At 37.1% G+C, this 6,490-nt stretch overlaps 1 pseudogene; it reads right to left on the bottom strand.

The window, feature by feature from the left end:
* Positions 1–758: 758 nt before the first annotated feature.
* LOC137240162 (hydroxysteroid dehydrogenase-like protein 2 pseudogene) overlaps positions 759–6,490 on the bottom strand; it is a 78,906-nt pseudogene continuing 73,174 nt past the window's right edge.

Below are 6,490 nucleotides of genomic sequence, written 5' to 3'. Positions count from 1 at the left end.
ACAATTTACAACCAAATAAACGATGGCGTTGACTATAACCACTTGACGGAGCTGCGCAATTTTACCACCAAACTAACGATGACGTTGACTATAACCAATTGACGGAGAACTGCACAATTTTACCACCAAACTAACGATGACGTAGACTATGACCAATTGACGGAGGTGCGCAATTTTACCACCAAGCTAACGATGACGTGGGCTATGACCAATTGACGGAGATGACATTGACAATGCCCAATTGACGGAGATTTGAACAAATTACCACCAAACTAACGATGACGTTGACTATGACCAATTGACGGAGATTTGCACAAATTACCACCAAACTAACGATGATGTTGACTATGACCAATCGACGGAGATTTGCACAAATTACCACCAAACTAACGATGACGTTGACTATGACCAATTGACGGAGAACACCAACCACCAAATAAGCGATGACGTTGACTCCAAATAACGATTACGTTGACACCAAAATTCACAGAGAACTGCACAATTTAAAAAATTTGGCCCAGTCCCAATGATGATAACAAGGCACAGTTCACGTTCACAAATAATTTTTTGAATTAATTTATTTTAAATTTACCGTGACTATTTGATCGAGTGCAAGGGAAAATTTTTTTAAACTTTTATGTCGACGGCGAAAAATAAAAGACGAAAGGATTATAACATTTAAGTTACATTTAATTAAACACGATGAAATTTAATACATTATTCAATAAATTTATATAAAGGCAAATTAATTTGACACGGCGCGTTAAAAAAAATTGCTGCCCTTGCTGGCCACTCGTCCGCCCTCTTTTCGATAACTGTGCTTCTTGCTGTTCAATTTGGTTCCTGTTTAAATAGAAATGTCAGCACAATCAAAGAACAGCAAAATCATACGATTATGCAGCTATACATTGAAATTGCAGTAATGTTCAAAAGTAAAAAATAACATTATCATGTATTTGTTATTGTATGGTTTTCTATGTTGGAAAGTGCACAGTAACTTGTATTAAAATAACTGAGCAAACCCAGCAGACAATTAAATCAGCTCAATTTGCGTTGTTTCCTAAATTTATTGTGAAATGACAACATTAATCTTTTACAGAAAGATCTTATGACGAATGGCCCATTGCGTTACTTGAGCTCTTTTCTTGAATACGTGGAAAGATTTCAAATACTGAAGGTTGGTGGCAGACCAGAATATGCAGATATTCCAGAGGAAAGAAAGCAACCAATTTTATTACCAAACAAATGCGACTTCGTTATGCACTACGTTCGTCATCTTCATCATGCACTACCACGCAGGACCCAAGGCACTAGTATCACTCATAAAACTCCAGTTTTGGGTAATCAACGCTCGCGACGTAGCAAAGCGCATCGTCAGGTCATGCGTACATTGTGTACGCTATAAGCCAAAGCTAATGAACCAGGTAATGGGACAGTTACCGGTTGAACGGTTAAATCCATCTCGCCCTTTTGCACGCTGCGGTATCGACTTTTGTGGACCAGCTAATCTTTATTTGGGAATTCGTTATAAAACACTTTATAAAGCGTATATTGCCATCTTCGTCTGCCTGGCAACGAAGGCGGTTCACATAGAACTTGTATCGGACTTATCTACTGACGGATTCTTGGCGGCACTAAAATGCATGATTTGCAGAAGAGGGCTTCCTTCCGACATCTTTTGCGATAACGCAACACATTTTGTTGGTGCTTGCAACAAACTCAATGAATTAAAAGCGTTTTTATTCAAAACCGAAAATCGAGATGCAATAGTTAGATATTGTGCTAATGAATTTGTAAACTTTAACTTTATTCCCCCCAGGGCACCTCATTTGTTGGTATATGGGAGCTGCAGTTAAATCGGCCAAGGGTCACCTTAATCGCAGCATATTAACCGCAATGCTTACATTTGAGAAGTTAACGACAGTTCTGGTTGAAATAGTAGCAGAATTAAATTCTCGTTCTATCACCATTGTCCTGCGATCCCAATGATTATGAAGGGCTAACTCCGGGGCATTTTCTCATTGGTAGTTCACTAAGGGCTCTTCCAGAGCGTCAATTATCAGAAAATTTAAACAATTTACAAAGGTGGAATCAAATTACTGCGATCAAACAGGCGTTTTTGGTGGTCACACGAATACACCAATGAGCTTCAAGCGCGGTCAAAGTGGCTTGCTAAACGTGCAAATATCAATGACAATACAATGGTTATTATCCAAAAACACAATTTACCTTCACAAAAATGGCAACTTGGCAGAATTATTAACTGTCTTCCAGGAAAAGAGTCCAAAGTTCAGGTGGTCGATATTCGTACATCTAAGGGAGTCACTCGGCAGCCGATTCACAAGTTGGCACCTCTACCGGTTGAAATGGAAATGTCTTCAACGGGGTCGGGATGTTGGGTCATAGATTGGCAACCGCAGCATTTTTTGAACACATGTTTTATACATACCTCACTACTATTTAATTATATGCATAAGCTATTCAAGCCCAGAATAACACAAGTCATCCAATCATTTTTGGCAGCCTAATTAAAATCTCAGAAAACTGCAATGTAGAACCAATAAAAAAAGGTATCGAAGAAGATTTTTATATGGATGAGCTCATGACCGGAGCAGATAGTGTTCAAGAGTGTAGCGAAATCAAAGAAAAAGTTGAGCAACAATTAATGAAATTTGGTTTTCATTTAAGAAAGTGGCTCACAAATAATTCTGCAATATTAAAAGATAATTTGCAACAGAGCAGTGAAGAAAATTATATAATTAATAGCGATGAAATTGTGAAAACGTTAGGACTTAAATGGGATCCTAAAAAAGATGACTTTAAGTTTGAAATTAACTTAGAAGAAAATCACAAAATCACAAAACGACAAATATTTAAGAATTCATGAGCTTAACACCGGCTTATAATAATTGAATTTCAATTATTATGTTTTCTAAGAGAAACTAATTTAGCCACTATATACGATCCACTCTATCTCCAATAACCATTGCCTTAAAACTATTTGTGCAAAAGCTTTGGACACAAAAGCTAACTTGGGATGAAGAATTATCAGTTGAGTTAAAAACAGAGTGGTTCAAACTTGCACAAAATATAAGTGCGCTACATAATGTACAAATTCCTAGATGGATGCAAACTTTTCAAATGATAGATTTGAGCTGCATAGTTTTGCAGATGCTTCAGAAAGAAGCATACGCAGCAGTGGTTACATTAAATATGACGGACGAATGACCATAGCAGAAGCAAAAAGTAAAGTAAATCCTATAAAAATGGAAAAACCTTGCCTAAACTAGAGCTTTGTGCAGCTCATCTTTTATCAAAACTAATAAATCGTATTTTAATTACGATTAAGCAAAGAACGAAAATCTACACATGGAGCGATTCCACTATTACTTTATGTTGGATAGAAAGCAACAAAAGTAAAGACAAATTTATTAGAACTAGAGTCAACGACATTAAGAATCTGATTCCAAGTGCAATATGGAATCATGTAGTTTCTAAAGAAAATCCAGCAAACATAGCATCGAGAGGAATTCCACCCAATAAATTACAAATACACAAACTGTGGTGGAATGGTCCAGACTGGTTGAAAGAATCGGAAGACATGTGGCCTCAATCAATCAACGAGAAGACAGCATATGCGGTAACCGCAGTGAGTAAAATTAATAAAGACCATCCTTTAGACTCTCTTATAGAAAAATACTCCAGTTTTCAAAAACTAACTAGAATTGTTGCCTATGTATTGCGTTTTAAAACTAAATTGCAAAAAACTCAGTTCTGTCCGCAATATTTAGCATAAAAAGAGTTAAGAGCGGCAGAAATAGAAATTATTAAACGACATCAACGCAGAGTTTGAGAATTAATTTCAGAAATTGTTGAAAGAAGAAAATACAATACAGCACAGTAAGTTATCAAACTTAAAGCGATTCATCGATGGCGAAGGTGTGCTACGAGTAGGCGGTAGGCTGAAAAACTCAAATATCCCATATGAACAAAAACATCCAGCAATTATTAACAGATCCCACTTATCATGGTTAATTGTTATTGATGCACATAATGAGACATTGCATGGTGGCAATCAACTAATGGAAGCAGCAATAAGAAGAAAGTACTGGGTAATAAGTCTTAAAAAAAAGTTAATAAATGTGTTCAACGTTGCGTGAATTGCATAAGACACCGACAAGAAACTTCTCAACATATAATGGGAGACTTACCTGAGATGCGAGTTTCGTATTGTTCACCTTTTACACATATCGGTGTCCACTACGCGGGACCATAACTTATTAAGTGCTCCAAAAATAGAGGCATCAAAACATATAAAGGATACATTGTAGTATTTGTGTGACAACTAAAGCTATAAATTTAGAAGCAGTGTCTGATCTAACGGCAGAAGCCTTCTTAGCAGCACTAACACGATTTTTTGCTAGAAGAGGGCAAAGCTCACACATATACTCAGATAATGGTACAAATTTCATTGGAGCAAATATAAGTATAGAATCTGAATTTAAAAACGCCCTCAAAAACAGTTGTTCTATAGCCCCGATATTAGCAAGCGAAAAAATTTAATGGCATTTTATACCGCCGCAAGTCCTCACTTCGGAGGTATTTGGGAAGCAGGTGTAAAATCAGTAAAACACCACCTAACAAGACTCATTGGTGAAACCAAATTGACTTTCGAAGAAATGACTACGTTGTTATGCCAAATAGAAGCACTACTGAATTCACGGCCATTGTATACACTTATATACATTTTCTCATTGGCAGACCACTATTAGATATCCCAGAAGTTATACGAGCTGCGGAAAAGATTGGAGCTTCAGACCGTTGGAAAATGATTCAATAGTTAAAGAGAGACTTTTGGAATAAATGGAAAGATGAATATCTTGTTACACTACAAAAACGAAATAAATGGAAAGTCGATCATTTGAATATAAAAGGAGGTCAAATAGTGTTGACAAAAAATGAAAAAAAACAACCCCGTCAAGATGACCTTTGGGCTAGGTAACACAACTACACAAAGGCACGGATGATAAAGTTCGCGTAGTTACTATAAAAACAAGTGATGGAACTACGAAAAGATCAATACACAAATTGTGTCCATTACATTGTATCCAAGATGACGAAAAGAATACTCAAAATGAAAAAATGTGAGCTAACTCTACCTTCACAAAATCCTGCAGTAACAATTTAAATAAACCTACCTGACCAATATTTGGAATATTACTACTATTATTGGTACTTATAGCAAAAGTAACTAATATAAAAGGAGAAGCATCAGCAAGTACAAATTACATCTCAAAAACCTCCCTCTCAAATAGTACAGCTGGGTACTTGGACTTCTATGGAAGAGTAGACGTTGTAGCGTCTCGGTGGAACTTAGTAATATACTGTGACGAATATTAGCAAAACTAAGGCATACTATCATCACTAAACCGATACTAAGCAGTCACTTGTATCTACATACACTAATCAATCATTACGTCTACACATATGTACATACAAGAAGCGGAGAGATATGCACATACACATGCATATATCTGAGATGCTCACAAAAGTATGCAATCATCGGTCGAAGTATCACTCACATATACACGCGCATATGAGGAACTATAAACGTGCATCTGTAGTTTATAGCTGGTAAACAAGTAGTAAATTCTAGAAGGAGAAAAGCCTAGAAGTATGTGAACGAGGAAACCGAAGAGTATAAAAGCAGCAGAAGCTGAGTAGTCCGAAATCAGTTTGATTTAAGCACACTATTGGTTGCGAAGTATAGGTGTTATTGTGAAGTACTCTAATAAAGGCCATTTTGTATTATTGAATATTGGAATTATCTATTCAACAGTTTAGCGATACGAAGGTTGCAAATAAGAGGTTTTTCAGTAAAGTCGTTACAATTGGTGTCAGAAGAGGAATTGTTGAATAAATTCCGAAAATTTCGAATACAACAAGGACATGGCAAAGTGGAGTAAATTGAGGATCCAGCAATTGAAGAAGGAGTTGGAGAGCCGTGGATTGAATACAAGCGGCAATAAACTCAAACTTCAGGCACGACTACGAGAGGCAATGAGCAAAAGAAATTAACGTGGAAGAGTGTGTCTTTCATCTTGATGGCGATGAAGCAACAAAATTGGAGGAGAAAAATGAAACACCGCAGACAATGGCGAACACAGACTTGAACACGATATTAGCTGCAGTATCTGCAAAAATTTCGACAGTAACATCCAAGATGGAAAAATAACTAGAATCCCAGGAGACACGCATAATATCAGCACGCCGTGCGGAAGTGGAAAGGCCAGACTGGGTGAACACAATATTGGAGGCGCTGAAAGAATCGCAAAAGCGGAGTGAAAGAGGTATCAAATGCTTCAGATGCGGAAAGCCCGGTCACATTGCACGTCATTCTGATCTTGATCCTAGTGGTTTCAACAGCATGTGTGATCTTAATAACAAAGCTGGAGGGGATGAGCAAGAGGGAGTCGGATATAGAGATCGT

Source organism: Eurosta solidaginis, chromosome 2 (genome assembly GCF_040869045.1).
Source record: "Eurosta solidaginis isolate ZX-2024a chromosome 2, ASM4086904v1, whole genome shotgun sequence".
Classification (NCBI taxonomy): domain Eukaryota; kingdom Metazoa; phylum Arthropoda; class Insecta; order Diptera; family Tephritidae; genus Eurosta; species Eurosta solidaginis.
This window is presented reverse-complemented; position numbering and strand designations above follow the sequence as displayed.